Source organism: Hyperolius riggenbachi, chromosome 8 (assembly GCF_040937935.1).
Source record: "Hyperolius riggenbachi isolate aHypRig1 chromosome 8, aHypRig1.pri, whole genome shotgun sequence".
NCBI classification, from domain to species: Eukaryota; Metazoa; Chordata; class Amphibia; order Anura; family Hyperoliidae; genus Hyperolius; species Hyperolius riggenbachi.
In genome coordinates this window covers 104,621,956-104,640,181 of record NC_090653.1, presented here as the reverse complement: position 1 = coordinate 104,640,181, position 18,226 = coordinate 104,621,956, and positions in this window count along the sequence as shown.

Below are 18,226 nucleotides of genomic sequence, written 5' to 3'. Positions count from 1 at the left end.
AACAGACAGTGATAGCATATCAATAACACCAGCCCTGGCATTATTACACCAATCATAATGCAATTTGAAATGCTAATCAGGGGTAGCCATTTAGGTACTAAAGGTGCCCATACATTAATTGATTTGCAACATCGATGTCTGGCAGATCGATGCAGCTACGTGGCCACCCAATCCTACTTTCAACCAATTTCTGTCCAAAATGGTTCAAAATGATCAATCTGGAATGCTGGAAAGATCTTGCTTGAAACAGCTGTCGCATGCATGGTGGTAGCGGCGTTCAGTTCCCCGATGAATGACAGACCCCAGGCCGGTGTCCCTTCATGTGTAATGTCATGTGTAATGTGTAGCCCCCGGTAATGTACTGTGTACCCTCCAGGCTCACCTATCAGCCGGCGTGTCTCCTCGAGTGTCCCGAGTTTTCGCTACATCACCGCCAGGCGCATGTACCGTGTGACCTGACATCATAGTCAGTCACGCACTTACCACTGGGTCACGGGGTACAGGTTCCCCTGATGGCGACAGAGAGAAGATTTGGGGTACTGGAGAAGATGTACTTGCGGATAGGTACATGTTAAATTACCGGGAGGTGCAAATTACACGGGGGGAGACCTGGCAGTCGTATCATGCTAGTATGGGCAATTTCCAATAGATTTCATGCTGAAATCTACTGGAAATCTGTGTGCAGTGTGTGGGCAGGCAATAGACCAAAGAAGAAAAAGACTTGGTCTCGACCTGGATTTTAGGCCAATTGGTCAATTTTATTTGCAGGTTTATTTGTGGTTTCTGAAAATAAAATTGGCCAATTGGCCTAAAATCCAGGTCGAGACCCAGTCTTTTTCTTCTTTAGACTGTTGTTACACCCTTGGTGGATACGGGTGTGGACTGGTTGACTCCCTGGTGCTGTATAAAACTTGGGGTTGCAACATTAAGGATTTATCTATACCTTGGGCAGGCAATAGATCCCACTCTGGTCTGGTGGCATACACTACTAGATGTAAAAGACTGATATCTACATGGTCTCAGCAGAGGTCTGATCTTGTATTGCCCTCACCACCTATATATTAACTTGAAAAAGCGGAGACTGTTTCTCTGTGAAACACGTTGTTTTAATAAATTTATACCTTATAGTTACCTTTTATATATCCCCACAGGGATCCACTACCTAATACGCTGTGCAGGACGCTTGGTTTGAAGTGTCCCGGCGTCTCCAGGCAACGAACACAGGAGTTTCCTGAGAAAGTGACGTCACTTCCGCCCCGCGATCATGGAGAGCTCAGTCCCCGGCTCAGCTAAGTGGGACAAGGCGCACCGAGGCTGTGTGTACGCTGTTCCAGCCCCATTACACCCAGGTGAGACCTGTACTTAGGGGACTTTATTTGGTGGATTACGGAAGGCTCTGAGCGCCATTCCTTTTTTCCTTGTCTTGCAGTGATCTTTTGGGAGCAGCCGAGCACACGAGTGTGGTGGCCTGATCACACCGGGGGGAACTCACTTCCCCCATTTTCTCTTTGGACTTCATTTTCAATAGAGTTTTGTTAGATTCTGTGTTTTTATAATCCATTGAAGAAATCTAATAACGTATGCCTGCCTTTAAAGGACACACATCTGGAGACTGTTCTGTCCTGGAGTCCTCAATCTCAGACCTCAGCTCCCAGGGTAGCCCCATCAAGGCTGTCCTCTGTAACGTCAGATCGATAAACAACAAAACCGCAATCATACATGATCTAATAAAGTCTTCTGATCTGGCCTGCCTGACTGAAACCTGGCTTTCTGAACCAGTTGGCCCCACCCTGGAGGTCGCTGTGCCAACAAACTATTCTGTGATATACTGCAACAGGAAATAATGCAGGGGTGGAGGGGTTGCACTTTGCTTTAGATCAGCTTTGAAAATCAGACCACTTACTGTAGGACCTACCAACTCGTTTGAATGCTCGGGGGTGCAACTTTCGGCTGAGAAAAACATTAACATATTGCTGATCTACCGCCCACCAGAAAAGGACGCGGACTTCCTTGAGGAACTTGTAGATCTCCTATGCAACCTAACACTGGAACACCCCAGATGGATTGTTCTTGGAGATTTCAATACATGGGTGGATGACTCCTCTTCACAATTTGGAATAGAGCTAACTCGTGCCTTACATGAACTGGGCTTCCTCCAATCAATCAGCTCTGCTACTCACAGGAGAGGTCACACTCTGGACCTTATATTCCATACTGGACTGTCAATAGCCAGTGTGGAAATTAATCCTGTTGCCTGGTCAGACCATCACACTATCCACTTCTCCCTCTCAATACCAGCTGTCAAACACCAATTCAAGAATCAAATAAAATATCGCTGGCTGGTTAGTGTACTGGTTAAGGGCTCTGCCTTTGACATGGGAGACCAGGGTTCGAATACTGGCTATGTCAAGTACCTATTCAGTAAGGAGTTCAAGGCAAGACTCCCTAACACTGCTGGGTGGCCTCTTGAGCGTGTCCCAGTGGCTGCAGCTCTTGAGCGCTTTGAGTCCAACAGGAGAAAAGCGCTATACAAATGTTCGGATTATTATTATTATCGTGCTTAAAAGGGCTAACACCTCAACATATTCAAGATAACCTTAGCTTTGATGAATTGACTGACTCCAGCTTGGACCCTGATACTCTGGTATTTAAATACAACAAATGTGTGTCCTCCACCTCTGAGACCATTGCTCCTCTGTGCACCAAATATCTTACTTCACACCATCATGCAAAGTGGTTTGATAACTGTATTAAAGAGCTGAAAAGACAAGGCCGAAAACTTGAAAGACTGTGGCGCAAATCTCAGTCGCCAGAAGACAAACATGCCTTAATCCTCCACTTGAAGAATTACCAAAAGGTAGTCACGGGTAAAAATTAATCCTTTCTATCACAAGAGATTACAAATGCAGTTAACAAAACAGCCCAACTGTTCCGCACAGTGGAAAAACTCTGCAACCCGGCATGTCAAAAACTTAATATCAGTCTTTAAAGGACCTCTGTGACCAATTTGCCCATTTCTTCACAGACAAAGTCTCCGCTATAAGGGCCGTCATCCAACTTACAGCATCTAAACCTAATATAGCGCTGAAGACCATTAGCAAAGACAACGTAACACCTTGGTCAAACTTCACAGAAATTGATGAAGAAGATACATCAAGCATCCTCCTTCACCTCCACCTAACTACCTGTGACCTGGATCCTGGCCCAACACAGTTCATGTTGAACTGCCCCGACCTGTTTGTACCGGTATTCCTCAAAATTGTTAACTGTTCCTTACAATCAGGGATATTTCCTGCTTTACTGAAGGAAGCAATCATCAGGCCTCTCCTCAAAAAACCCTCCCTGGACCCTGATGCAATGACCAGCTACAGACCTGTCTTTAACCTTCCCTTTCTGGGTAATTAATAGAAAAAAGCTGTATACCTCCAGCTAGAATCCAAAATCCTACAAAACAACAGCTATGACCCATACCAGTCTGGCTTCAGGAAACACCACAGCACTGAAACTGCCCTCGTCCAAATATGCAACCACCTGATCATGGCAAGAGACAGAGGAGAGTGTTCCATCCTCATACTGCTAGACCTCTCTGCAGCCTTTGACACAATTGACCATGACATCTTGATAAACAGGCTACAGGAATACTGCGGCATTGATGGCATAGTTCTTCAGTGGTTCCAATCCTTCTTGAGTGGCAGAACCCAAAAAGTGTCTATGGGGACCTTCCTGTCCACCCCTATACCACTTAAGTATAGAGTGGCCCAGGGCTCAATTCTCTCTCCCCTGCTTTTCACAATTTACATGTTACCGCTTGGAAAACTAATCCAAAAACATGGCCTGACATTCCACTGCTATGCGGACGACACCCAACTATATCTTTCCTTCAAGCCTGATGTGACAGACCCAACTCCAACTATAAACACCTGCTTACGTGAACTACAGCAATGGATGAATGACAACTGGCTGAAACTAAATGCAGACAAAACTGAAGTCCTTCTGATCGGAGGGCAGCGCATGACAACAAAACAACTTAGTTTGCAGTCTTCACCACTGGGAATAGGAGGCACGGATCTATGCAGCTCTAATCATGTGTGTAGGCTGGGAGTTCTAATTGATGGGGATTTAAACTTCAGAACTCACATCTCTGCTGTGGTGAAATCATCCTATTTTCACCTTAAGAACATCGCAAAAATCAAGCACCTCATCCCCCCAGAAGATCTACCAACTTTAGTTCATGCCTTCATTACCTCCCGACTGGACTACTGCAATGCTCTCTACACTGGCCTTCCAAAAAAGGACTTGTACCGCCTACAGCTGATTATTTATTTATTTATTTATTTATTGTATTTATAAAGCACCGACATATTACGCAGCGCTGGACAATAAATAGGGATACGTACAATATTTAGGGGTGACATACAGCAATGACAATACAGGAATACAAGAAAGACCAGATCACACAGCACAGTATGAGTACAAGGTAATGTTTAGTCACTGGAGGGGAGCATGGAGATTAGGCAAGTTAGGTTCACTCAGATGCATAGCATGGGTTCAACTTCTCAGTAATGGAGGTGCATGATCAGGTAGGACACAAAAGGAGGAGGACCCTGCCCAAAGGCTTACAATCTAGAGGGAGAGGTAAGGACACGGAAGGTAGGGGACCAGAGTTCAGCTGTGGGTTTAGAGCACTTGTGAGGGGTAGTAGGCCAGAGTGAAAAGGTGAGTTTTGAGGGCTTTCTTGAAGATGTTGAAGGAGGGGGCTGCCCTAATGGGTGGAGGTAGGGAGTTCCATAGTGTTGGAGCAGCTCTTGAGAAGTCCTGGAGGCTTGCATGGGACTGGGTGATGCGGGGGGCGGTTAGGCGAAGTTCATTGGAAGAGCGGAGTGAGCGGCTAGGTGTGTACCTCTGAGTAAGATCGGAAATGTAGGTTGGACAGGTTTTGTGGACAGATTTGTAGGTTAGACACAGTATCTTGAATCTGATTCTGGACTGGATAGGAAACCAGTGGAGGGATTCAAGGAGGGGATCCACCGTGGTGGAGCGATGGGAGCAGTGGATAATTCTGGCTGCCGCATTCATGATGGACAGCAGTGGGGCTGTTCGGGTCATAGGGAGACCAGACAGCAGGGCATTGCAGTAGTCAAGGCGGGAAATTATGAGGAATGGATGAGAAGTTTGGTGGTGGCAGAGGTCAGGAAAGGGCGAATGTTACAGATGTTACGAAGGTGGAAGTTGCAGGACTTTCTGAGGTTTTGGATGTGGGGAGTGAACGAGAGTGCTGAGTCCAGGGTGACACCCAGACAGCGGGCTTGAGAGGTAGGGTGAATGGTAGTGTGGTTACCAGTGACATGCACATCTGGGAGGTTTATGGATGTCCGGGGTGGGAAGATCATAAATTCCGTTTTGTCTAGGTTTAGTTTCAGGAACCTAGCGGACATCCAGGAGGAGATGGCTGATAGACAGGAGGAGACCTTGTCCATGGTAGTGGTGGATATGTCAGGGGTGTGGAGGTAGATCTGGGTGTCATCTGCATACAGATGATAGTTAAAACCCATGGAGGAGATAACCTTGCCAATGGAGGATGTGTATAGGGTGAACAGTAGGGGGCCAAGGACTGAACCTTGGGGGACTCCCACCGAGAGGTGGTTGGGGGTGGACGAGGACTCATTGAAGGCGGTTGTGAAGGAGCGGTTGGAGAGGTAGGATGAAAGCCAGGACAGGGCAAGATTGTGAATGCCCATGGACTGGAGGGACTGGAGGAGTAGGGGATGATCTACTGTGTCAAACGCTACTGAAAGGTCAAGAAGGAGGAGAATGGAGTATTTACCTTCAGCTTTAGCTAAGGCAAGGTCATTGACCACTTTGGTGAGAGCAGTTTCGGTTGAGTGAGCAGGCCGAAATCCAGATTGCAGTGGGTCTAGCAGTGAGTTGGCATTGAGGAACTGTGTTAGGCATTTGTGAACCAGACGCTCAAGGAGTTTTGAGGCAAAGGGGAGGAGGGAGATAGGATGGTAGTTGGACGGTAGCGAGGGGTCGAGGGAGGGTTTCTTAAGCAGGGGTAGTACAGTGGCCTGCTTGAAGTCTGAGGGGAAGGTGCCTGTGGATAGGGAGAGGTTGAACAGGGTAGTGAGGACTGGGGCCAATTCCGTGAAGTGAGGCTGGAGAAAATCAGAAGGGATGGGGTCAAGGGGGGAAGTAGTGGTATGGGAAGTCTGCATTAGGTGGATGACCTCCTCGGTGGTAGTAGGAGTGAAGGATGTGAGGGGAGGATAGGGTGGAGGAGGAGCTGGTTGGGAGGGGGTGGGAGGTGAAGATTTGAAATTAGATATTTCCTGGCGGATGGAGACAATTTTGTTGGTGAAGTGGGTGGCTAAATCTGTGGCAGAGAGGGAGGAAACGGAGGGTGGGGTGGGGGGTTAAGCAGGGAGTTGAAAGTGGCAAAAAGACGCCGGGGGTTGGAAGCTTGTGCTCCGATGAGCTTGGTAAAGTATTCCTGCTTCGCATGAGCAAGGGCAGTGTGGAACTGCAGCAGGATGGTCTTGTACTGTAGGAAATCCTGGTTAAGTCTAGTTTTCCTCCATTTCCGTTCAGTGGCGCGTGTTTTCCTCTGGAGGTTGCGAGTATGGGTAGTGCGCCAGGGCTGGGGCTTAGGGGGTCGGTTGCGGCAAAATATTGGTGGAGAAGCTTTCTCTAAGGCTGATGAGAGAGTTTGGCGATACTGAGCTGCAGCAAGATTAGGACAGGTTAGGGTAGGGAGAGTGGAGGAGAGAGCATGGAGGGGGTCAGCAAGGACGCTAGGGTTGAGCTTGCGTAGGTCTCGCTGCCATCGACCAGGTGGGTGGGCGGGTAGTTTGGAGGTGCCTTCCATGAGGAGGTTGAAGGTGAGAAGGTGATGGTCTGAGGGTGGAAAGGGTGCGATGTCAAGGTCTGCAATGGTGGTGGATTTAGTGAATATAAGGTCGAGAGTGTGAGTGGGGGTGTTGGTGTGTTGTACTAGTCCAAGTGAGTTGGCAATGGTGAGTTGCGGGTCACAGCGGAGTTCTGGGCTGATACAGAACACTGCTGCCAGACTGCTAACCAACCAACCCCGTCACTGCCACATAACTCCAGTCCTGCACTCCCTTCACTGGCTACCTATAGAATGGAGGGTCCTATTCAAGATCGGCCTACTGATATTTAAATTACTGAATAATCTCGGCCCTGTATACATGAAAGAAATTGTACAAAGGAGAGAATAGAGAGGCGTCTGGCACTGTAGCTTTAATTTCAACACAGCAAGTGTACAGTGATGTGGCAGTGAACAATGCAGAGTGTAAAGTTCAAATGATGCCAAAACTGGTACTTATCGTGCTTCTGCTGGGGGTGGGGAGGCAACTGTGGGCGCCAGAGGGTGCACGGCCTTACAGCCGTTTCACATTGGGGTGAGCCTTGCTTCTTCGGAGGCTATTCGTGCACACTGTGTTGGATGGAAGCGGCCATTATATCGCCAGCTTCCGTGTAAAGTCCCGCCTATCTGTGGAGAATGACGAAGGACCCATTGGCCAGAGCGTGCGCGTCATCACAGGCGGCGCGCACGCGCACCCCAAGACTAGGGGGCGGGCGCGTCACAGGTCTGGACGCAATGCACGCAAAGAGCTTCACAACGTTGCCAAGGCAACCCCGGCCGTCTCCAGCCCCCTAGCGCGAACGGCGGCAGGCGCCACCAATCAGGCAGGGGGCAGGGGGCGGGTGCTAGAGCACAGTTCGAGGCCGCTAGGCAACGACAATGGAAAGTGGAGCTCTATTCTACCCACATAGAAAAGGGATAGATTATCCCAGTTCAAAAGCTTCATTAGCTTATACATGTGGAGAGGACAATGTGGTGTAAATATACACCACATATACAGGCCGTATAAGATGGTCCCAAGCCAAAAAAGGGGGAGAAAAGGGGAGCAAGAAAAGAGAAGAAAAGCAGAAAGTGTGAGTGAAAAGGGTGAAAAAGAGAAAGTGCAGTGTGGCGGGGCACAAACCCTAGATAAAGAGGTCCCTGGGAGAAGGGAGGGAGGAGAGGTGAGGGAAGATATATGGACCAGAACACCACTCAGATCAGATAAAGATCCAGAATGGTGTAAAGACACCTGTTCGCCACATGGACCTACCAAGAAAAGCATATTGGGGGAAGAAAGGAAATATAAATATTTTATTATAAAAAATCTTAGTAATTAAAAGATTATTAAACGGTCATCACGTGGCGAACTAAAGAGGAGAGGGAAAGGAGAAAAAGGTCTCAAGCACCAGGAGGGAGGAGACAGGAGCCCGCATGCAGAGAGGACAGCTCAAGGGTCAAGGAAGCAGGCTAAATCCAAGTGGTCATTCATACCAAGAGGGCCCATAGCATCTGTCCTGAGAATCCACTTTGATTCAAGTTTAAGGAGCAGCTTTTTCCTATTACCGCCCCTACGCGGGAGAACGCAATGATCCACGCAGGCGAAGGATAAAAGGTTGGGGTCTGAGCCGTGGGCCGTAGTCATGTGCTCCACCACTCTATGGCAACCCTTCCCTTTGGGCAGAAGTCGGATATGCTCCAGAATCCTGTCCTTTACCATTCTAGTGGTCATGCCCACATAGAACCGCTGACACGGGCACCACAGGGCATAGACCACATACGAGGTCCTGCAGGTGGCGAAGAAGGGGACTTCGAGTTGTATTGGGCCGAGCTTATAGGACTTGCCTGTCCTCATATGTCGGCATGCCTTACATGCCCCACAACGATGATTGCCTACTGTAGCCACTTTGTCAAGCCAGGTATGACGTGGATTCTCACGGAAGTCACTATGGACCAGGAAGTCCCCTATAGTGGGTGCTCTTTTAAAGGCTACCAAGGGTTTGGGGGGTAAGCACTCTTTCAGGATTGGGTCTTGCAACAAAATAGACCAATTCTTCGCAACTACTCTTTTGATCTCTCCCTCCATTGGGGAGAAGTCAAAGGTAAAGACCCCTGAGCTTTTCGTAGAATGACCAGGGATGAAAGCTTTCCTCTTAATGAGGTCAGATCTATCCTTTCTCAAGGCCTCGTTAAAGGCTAGCTCAAGCCCATTGGCATCATAGCCTCTTGAGAGCAAACGTGCTTTCAAATCTGTTGCCTGTTCCACGAAGTCTTCCAGACTGGCGTTATTTCTGCGTAACCGCAGAAATTGGCCATATGGGAGAGACTTCGTGGTGTGGCGAGGATGATAACTGTCAGAGTGCAAAATGGTATTAGAGGCCGTCGATTTCCGATAGCCTTTAGTCCGAATGGTGCCCTCATCAACCATTATTTCAAGATCTAAAAAGTACACTCTAGTTGGTGAACATTCCATCGTAAACAACATATTCATATCGTTAGCATTTAAATAGTCAAGAAAGCCAAACAAGGATGTAATATCACCCGACCAGAAGGCCAAGACATCATCCACGTACCTGGACCACATCCCCAGATGTGATCTGAAAGGATTGTCCACGGCGTGGATGAACCTCTCCTCCCAGGCCCCGAGGAAAAGATTCGCATACGTACAAGCGACAGGAGTCCCCATCGCGGTGCCGGAGACCTGCTGGTACCATGTATCGCCAAACAGAAACGCATTATGTGTAAGAATAAAAGCCAAGCAGTCACAAATGTATTCATTGTAAAGGGGGTCTTTATCACCCCTATCGAGAAACATCCTGACAGCCTTCAAGCCGTCCAGATGGGGGATCCTGCTATACAGGCTTGTGACGTCAATGGTAACCAACAGGTCTCCTTCGCACCACGAGGTGGACTCCAAACCCTCCAACACATCGAGGGTGTCGCTGAGATGGTAAGGGACATGGGATAGGAGGGGTCTGAGGATGTGGTCCAGGTACCTGGAGAGTCTCTCCGTGACCGACCCCAGGCCCGACACAATGGGTCGGCCCGGCGGGTCGGTCAGGGACTTGTGGATCTTAGGTAAGTAGTACCAGACCGGTCTAACCGGAAAATCAGGCAGCATATCTTTAGCCAATCTGGGGGTGAGAAACCCTAGCTCCACTCCCTGTCGCAACAAAGATCTCAAAGCATTCAAATATCCTACTGTGGGATCGCTCTTGAGGGGTCTATATGTAGAGGCATCAGAAAGCTGCCGCAATGCCTCTTTTTTATAGGCTGCAGTGGTTAAGACAACCACTGCACCCCCTTTGTCTGCTTTCCTGATCGTAAGATCAGGCCGGTTCTTAAGCCAATTTAAAGCTCTAAGTTCGATCGGAGTGAGATTAGGTTGCGACTTGGGGTACAGCAGGGCCTTCACCTCTCTGTCCACTTGTTGTTCAAAAATGTCAATAGCAGACCCAGCCTGTGTGGGAAAAGGCATTGTAGATCTACAGGGTTGAAACCTCTTGGAGTCATGTGGCGGCACCTCAGCCGGAACTGACTCACTGAGTAACTCGTTCAAGATAGAGATCGTTTCCAAGTCTCTATCGTCCCAGCTTTTTGACACGCTGAAACCCAGGACTCCTATAGTAGGCTTTCCTGCCAATTGGGTATTACTATCCGTGATCGAGTCCTCAAGTCTCTTTTTCTCAAAGTGATGTTTTATATTCAACTTCCTGACTCCTCTATAGAGGTCTGCTTTGAAGCTGGGATAATCAAACTGTGTGGACAAGGAGAAATTTAAGCCTTTATTCAGGAGATCCTCCACTCCATCTGGCAACAGTTCAGAGGTCAGATTGACCAAATTCGTTTTTACATTGGTGGGCATTTTTATTGTCTGGTTTTCCTCTTCTTGCTTCCTCTCTTCTTGTCCTCCCAAGAAACCTGTTTTCCTTCTGCTTCCACCTCTTCCTCGCCGGACTCGTTTCCTAAAGGGACCTGTTGTACTTCAGTCGGGGATTTTTTAGATTTCATTGGCCTCAATTCACTAAGATTTATCAAACACTTTATCAAACGTTTGATAATTTACCTCATGCGTAAAATCTAATTTTGAATTCACTAAAGTGTTAAATATTTATCAAATGTTTTATTGATAAAACGTTCAATAAATATATAACATAATATAACACCTTAGTGAATTAAAAATTCGTTTTTACCCATGAGGTAAATTATCAAATGTTTGATAAAGTGTTTGATAAAGCTTAGTGAATTGAGGCCTGTGGCTTAGGGGGTTTCTGAGGCTTGCGTGGTTTAGATCTTGGCGTCACATTGGGGAGATCCTCTCCACTGGACTCGGATTCTGTTGTCCAGTATCCTTTGGGTCTCTTAGGAGGGCGGGGTTTGCCTCTTGCCCCTGGGTTCACAAAGGTCCCCCAGGTAAAGATTCTGCCAAATTTATAGTCCTCCCTGTCACGCAAATACTTCTTCAGCTTACGTCCCTTAATGTTGTCCTGTAAAGGTACTAATTTCTTGTCAATTTTATCTAATGTTGCCTTGAAGGTACTTTCGGACACTAATTTCTTGTACTCTAACTTGCTTTCAGATATGGCAGATGTAATGAGACTCAGCTCCACTTTACTCCTGTCAAGTACTATGCTTTGCAGGCGTGCAGAGTGCTCTAGGAATTCCTGCTTCCAAGTTTCCAGGAACTGAAGGTCCTGTCTGTACTCAGACGGCTCCTGATATCTCCTAAAACCTCTGGCTACCAGATCCTCTCCCTTATACTTCTCAAGGGTGGTCACTGTCCAAAACACCCCCACCTCTCTCTCACAAAGCCTCTCTAGGTTTTGCTCCAACACCTTGGCGCCCACAGTAGAATTAGAACAATTGGGACCACTGGTGTATGTGAAGAAACCAGATAGGTCTGACCTTCCCGCGGTGACGTTCTCACCTTGCACTGTTTCAGCTTCATCTGCTGTATCTGAATCGGCTGGAGACAGATCTTCGTCTATATTAGACATGCTGGTGCTCAATACCAAAGGAAAAAAACAGTTCAACAGGCAAACTCGAGAGGGGTAGGTAGGCACTCAGTACAATGCAGATGAAGATTATTACGCTGAATATAGTGCAGGAGACCTCAGCAGCAGCTACGTGCTCAAGATGCGGATAGTTGAAACATGATAACCAATTGTACAAAGGAGAGAATAGAGAGGCGTCTGGCACTGTAGCTTTAATTTCAACACAGCAAGTGTACAGTGATGTGGCAGTGAACAATGCAGAGTGTAAAGTTCAAATGATGCCAAAACTGGTACTTATCGTGCTTCTGCTGGAGGTGGGGAGGCAACTGTGGGCGCCAGAGGGTGCACGGCCTTACAGCCGTTTCACATTGGGGTGAGCCTTGCTTCTTCGGAGGCTATTCGTGCACACTGTGTTGGATGGAAGCGGCCATTATATCGCCAGCTTCCGTGTAAAGTCCCGCCTATCTGTGGAGAATGACGAAGGACCCATTGGCCAGAGCGTGCGCGTCATCACAGGCGGCGCGCACGCGCACCCCAAGACTAGGGGGCGGGCGCGTCACAGGTCTGGACGCAATGCACGCAAAGAGCTTCACAACGTTGCCAAGGCAACCCCGGCCGTCTCCAGCCCCCTAGCGCGAACGGCGGCAGGCGCCACCAATCAGGCAGGGGGCAGGGGGCGGGTGCTAGAGCACAGTTCGAGGCCGCTAGGCAACGACAATGGAAAGTGGAGCTCTATTCTACCCACATAGAAAAGGGATAGATTATCCCAGTTCAAAAGCTTCATTAGCTTATACATGTGGAGAGGACAATGTGGTGTAAATATACACCACATATACAGGCCGTATAAGATGGTCCCAAGCCAAAAAAGGGGGAGAAAAGGGGAGCAAGAAAAGTGTGCACGAATAGCCTCCGAAGAAGCAAGGCTCACCCCAATGTGAAACGGCTGTAAGGCCGTGCACCCTCTGGCGCCCACAGTTGCCTCCCCACCTCCAGCAGAAGCACGATAAGTACCAGTTTTGGCATCATTTGAACTTTACACTCTGCATTGTTCACTGCCACATCACTGTACACTTGCTGTGTTGAAATTAAAGCTACAGTGCCAGACGCCTCTCTATTCTCTCCTTTGTACAATTGGTTATCATGTTTCAACTATCCGCATCTTGAGCACGTAGCTGCTGCTGAGGTCTCCTGCACTATATTCAGCGTAATTATCTTCATCTGCATTGTACTGAGTGCCTACCTACCCCTCTCGAGTTTGCCTGTTGAACTGTTTTTTTCCTTTGGTATTGAGCACCAGCATGTCTAATATAGACGAAGATCTGTCTCCAGCCGATTCAGATACAGCAGATGAAGCTGAAACAGTGCAAGGTGAGAACGTCACCGCGGGAAGGTCAGACCTATCTGGTTTCTTCACATACACCAGTGGTCCCAATTGTTCTAATTCTACTGTGGGCGCCAAGGTGTTGGAGCAAAACCTAGAGAGGCTTTGTGAGAGAGAGGTGGGGGTGTTTTGGACAGTGACCACCCTTGAGAAGTATAAGGGAGAGGATCTGGTAGCCAGAGGTTTTAGGAGATATCAGGAGCCGTCTGAGTACAGACAGGACCTTCAGTTCCTGGAAACTTGGAAGCAGGAATTCCTAGAGCACTCTGCACGCCTGCAAAGCATAGTACTTGACAGGAGTAAAGTGGAGCTGAGTCTCATTACATCTGCCATATCTGAAAGCAAGTTAGAGTACAAGAAATTAGTGTCCGAAAGTACCTTCAAGGCAACATTAGATAAAATTGACAAGAAATTAGTACCTTTACAGGACAACATTAAGGGACGTAAGCTGAAGAAGTATTTGCGTGACAGGGAGGACTATAAATTTGGCAGAATCTTTACCTGGGGGACCTTTGTGAACCCAGGGGCAAGAGGCAAACCCCGCCCTCCTAAGAGACCCAAAGGATACTGGACAACAGAATCCGAGTCCAGTGGAGAGGATCTCCCCAATGTGACGCCAAGATCTAAACCACGCAAGCCTCAGAAACCCCCTAAGCCACAGAAATCTAAAAAATCCCCGACTGAAGTACAACAGGTCCCTTTAGGAAACGAGTCCGGCGAGGAAGAGGTGGAAGCAGAAGGAAAACAGGTTTCTTGGGAGGACAAGAAGAGAGGAAGCAAGAAGAGGAAAACCAGACAATAAAAATGCCCACCAATGTAAAAACGAATTTGGTCAATCTGACCTCTGAACTGTTGCCAGATGGAGTGGAGGATCTCCTGAATAAAGGCTTAAATTTCTCCTTGTCCACACAGTTTGATTATCCCAGCTTCAAAGCAGACCTCTATAGAGGAGTCAGGAAGTTGAATATAAAACATCACTTTGAGAAAAAGAGACTTGAGGACTCGATCACGGATAGTAATACCCAATTGGCAGGAAAGCCTACTATAGGAGTCCTGGGTTTCAGCGTGTCAAAAAGCTGGGACGATAGAGACTTGGAAACGATCTCTATCTTGAACGAGTTACTCAGTGAGTCAGTTCCGGCTGAGGTGCCGCCACATGACTCCAAGAGGTTTCAACCCTGTAGATCTACAATGCCTTTTCCCACACAGGCTGGGTCTGCTATTGACATTTTTGAACAACAAGTGGACAGAGAGGTGAAGGCCCTGCTGTACCCCAAGTCGCAACCTAATCTCACTCCGATCGAACTTAGAGCTTTAAATTGGCTTAAGAACCGGCCTGATCTTACGATCAGGAAAGCAGACAAAGGGGGTGCAGTGGTTGTCTTAACCACTGCAGCCTATAAAAAAGAGGCATTGCGGCAGCTTTCTGATGCCTCTACATATAGACCCCTCAAGAGCGATCCCACAGTAGGATATTTGAATGCTTTGAGATCTTTGTTGCGACAGGGAGTGGAGCTAGGGTTTCTCACCCCCAGATTGGCTAAAGATATGCTGCCTGATTTTCCGGTTAGACCGGTCTGGTACTACTTACCTAAGATCCACAAGTCCCTGACCGACCCGCCGGGCCGACCCATTGTGTCGGGCCTGGGGTCGGTCACGGAGAGACTCTCCAGGTACCTGGACCACATCCTCAGACCCCTCCTATCCCATGTCCCTTACCATCTCAGCGACACCCTCGATGTGTTGGAGGGTTTGGAGTCCACCTCGTGGTGCGAAGGAGACCTGTTGGTTACCATTGACGTCACAAGCCTGTATAGCAGGATCCCCCATCTGGACGGCTTGAAGGCTGTCAGGATGTTTCTCGATAGGGGTGATAAAGACCCCCTTTACAATGAATACATTTGTGACTGCTTGGCTTTTATTCTTACACATAATGCGTTTCTGTTTGGCGATACATGGTACCAGCAGGTCTCCGGCACCGCGATGGGGACTCCTGTCGCTTGTACGTATGCGAATCTTTTCCTCGGGGCCTGGGAGGAGAGGTTCATCCACGCCGTGGACAATCCTTTCAGATCACATCTGGGGATGTGGTCCAGGTACGTGGATGATGTCTTGGCCTTCTGGTCGGGTGATATTACATCCTTGTTTGGCTTTCTTGACTATTTAAATGCTAACGATATGAATATGTTGTTTACGATGGAATGTTCACCAACTAGAGTGTACTTTTTAGATCTTGAAATAATGGTTGATGAGGGCACCATTCGGACTAAAGGCTATCGGAAATCGACGGCCTCTAATACCATTTTGCACTCTGACAGTTATCATCCTCGCCACACCACGAAGTCTCTCCCATATGGCCAATTTCTGCGGTTACGCAGAAATAACGCCAGTCTGGAAGACTTCGTGGAACAGGCAACAGATTTGAAAGCACGTTTGCTCTCAAGAGGCTATGATGCCAATGGGCTTGAGCTAGCCTTTAACGAGGCCTTGAGAAAGGATAGATCTGACCTCATTAAGAGGAAAGCTTTCATCCCTGGTCATTCTACGAAAAGCTCAGGGGTCTTTACCTTTGACTTCTCCCCAATGGAGGGAGAGATCAAAAGAGTAGTTGCGAAGAATTGGTCTATTTTGTTGCAAGACCCAATCCTGAAAGAGTGCTTACCCCCCAAACCCTTGGTAGCCTTTAAAAGAGCACCCACTATAGGGGACTTCCTGGTCCATAGTGACTTCCGTGAGAATCCACGTCATACCTGGCTTGACAAAGTGGCTACAGTAGGCAATCATCGTTGTGGGGCATGTAAGGCATGCCGACATATGAGGACAGGCAAGTCCTATAAGCTCGGCCCAATACAACTCGAAGTCCCCTTCTTCGCCACCTGCAGGACCTCGTATGTGGTCTATGCCCTGTGGTGCCCGTGTCAGCGGTTCTATGTGGGCATGACCACTAGAATGGTAAAGGACAGGATTCTGGAGCATATCCGACTTCTGCCCAAAGGGAAGGGTTGCCCTAGAGTGGTGGAGCACATGACTACGGCCCACGGCTCAGACCCCAACCTTTTATCCTTCGCCTGCGTGGATCATTGCGTTCTCCCGCGTAGGGGCGGTAATAGGAAAAAGCTGCTCCTTAAACTTGAATCAAAGTGGATTCTCAGGACAGATGCTATGGGCCCTCTTGGTATGAATGACCACTTGGATTTAGCCTGCTTCCTTGACCCTTGAGCTGTCCTCTCTGCATGCGGGCTCCTGTCTCCTCCCTCCTGGTGCTTGAGACCTTTTTCTCCTTTCCCTCTCCTCTTTAGTTCGCCACGTGATGACCGTTTAATAATCTTTTAATTACTAAGATTTTTTATAATAAAATATTTATATTTCCTTTCTTCCCCCAATATGCTTTTCTTGGTAGGTCCATGTGGCGAACAGGTGTCTTTACACCATTCTGGATCTTTATCTGATCTGAGTGGTGTTCTGGTCCATATATCTTCCCTCACCTCTCCTCCCTCCCTTCTCCCAGGGACCTCTTTATCTAGGGTTTGTGCCCCGCCACACTGCACTTTCTCTTTTTCACCCTTTTCACTCACACTTTCTGCTTTTCTTCTCTTTTCTTGCTCCCCTTTTCTCCCCCTTTTTTGGCTTGGGACCATCTTATACGGCCTGTATATGTGGTGTATATTTACACCACATTGTCCTCTCCACATGTATAAGCTAATAAAGCTTTTGAACTGGGATAATCTATCCCTTTTCTATGTGGGTAGAATAGAGCTCCACTTTCCATTGTCGTTGCCTAGCGGCCTCGAACTGTGCTCTAGCACCCGCCCCCTGCCCCCTGCCTGATTGGTGGCGCCTGCCGCCGTTCGCGCTAGGGGGCTGGAGACGGCCGGGGTTGCCTTGGCAACGTTGTGAAGCTCTTTGCGTGCATTGCGTCCAGACCTGTGACGCGCCCGCCCCCTAGTCTTGGGGTGCGCGTGCGCGCCGCCTGTGATGACGCGCACGCTCTGGCCAATGGGTCCTTCGTCATTCTCCACAGATAGGCGGGACTTTACACGGAAGCTGGCGATATAATGGCCGCTTCCATCCAACACAGTGTGCACGAATAGCCTCCGAAGAAGCAAGGCTCACCCCAATGTGAAACGGCTGTAAGGCCGTGCACCCTCTGGCGCCCACAGTTGCCTCCCCACCTCCAGCAGAAGCACGATAAGTACCAGTTTTGGCATCATTTGAACTTTACACTCTGCATTGTTCACTGCCACATCACTGTACACTTGCTGTGTTGAAATTAAAGCTACAGTGCCAGACGCCTCTCTATTCTCTCCTTTGTACAATTGGTTATCATGTTTCAACTATCCGCATCTTGAGCACGTAGCTGCTGCTGAGGTCTCCTGCACTATATTCAGCGTAATAATCTTCATCTGCATTGTACTGAGTGCCTACCTACCCCTCTCGAGTATACATGAAAGAAATGTTGCAGCTGCGTAGCAATCCCTGCATTCACAGATCCACAGGTTCTAATAATCTAGTCATACCCAGAGTCCACTTGGAAACTTTTGGTCCCAGAGCCTTCTGTCATGCTGCCCCTACGTTTTGGAACTTTTTACCTCAACAGATCAGGACAGCTCCTAGAGGTGTTTAAATCTAGGTTGAAAACCCACCTGTTCAGTTTGGCATTTGCAGAAGTATAACTTTTGTTGTGTGAATACTTCATCCTACTACGAATTTCTGAATCTGAGAGAGCCTAAGCGCTTTGAGTCCTATTGGAGAAAAACGCTATAGAAATGTTATTGTATTGTATTGTATTGTATATTGTATAACTGAACCGAGAGGGTTGTCGAGGCTGCCATATGTATTTACTTTTCTGCAATACCAGTTGCCTGGCTGTCCTGCTGATCCTCTTTATCTAAACCTTTTAGCCATAGACCCAGAATGAGTATATGCAGATCAGGCGTTTCTGACATTATTGTCAAATCTGACAACATTAGCTGCATGCTTGTTTCCGGT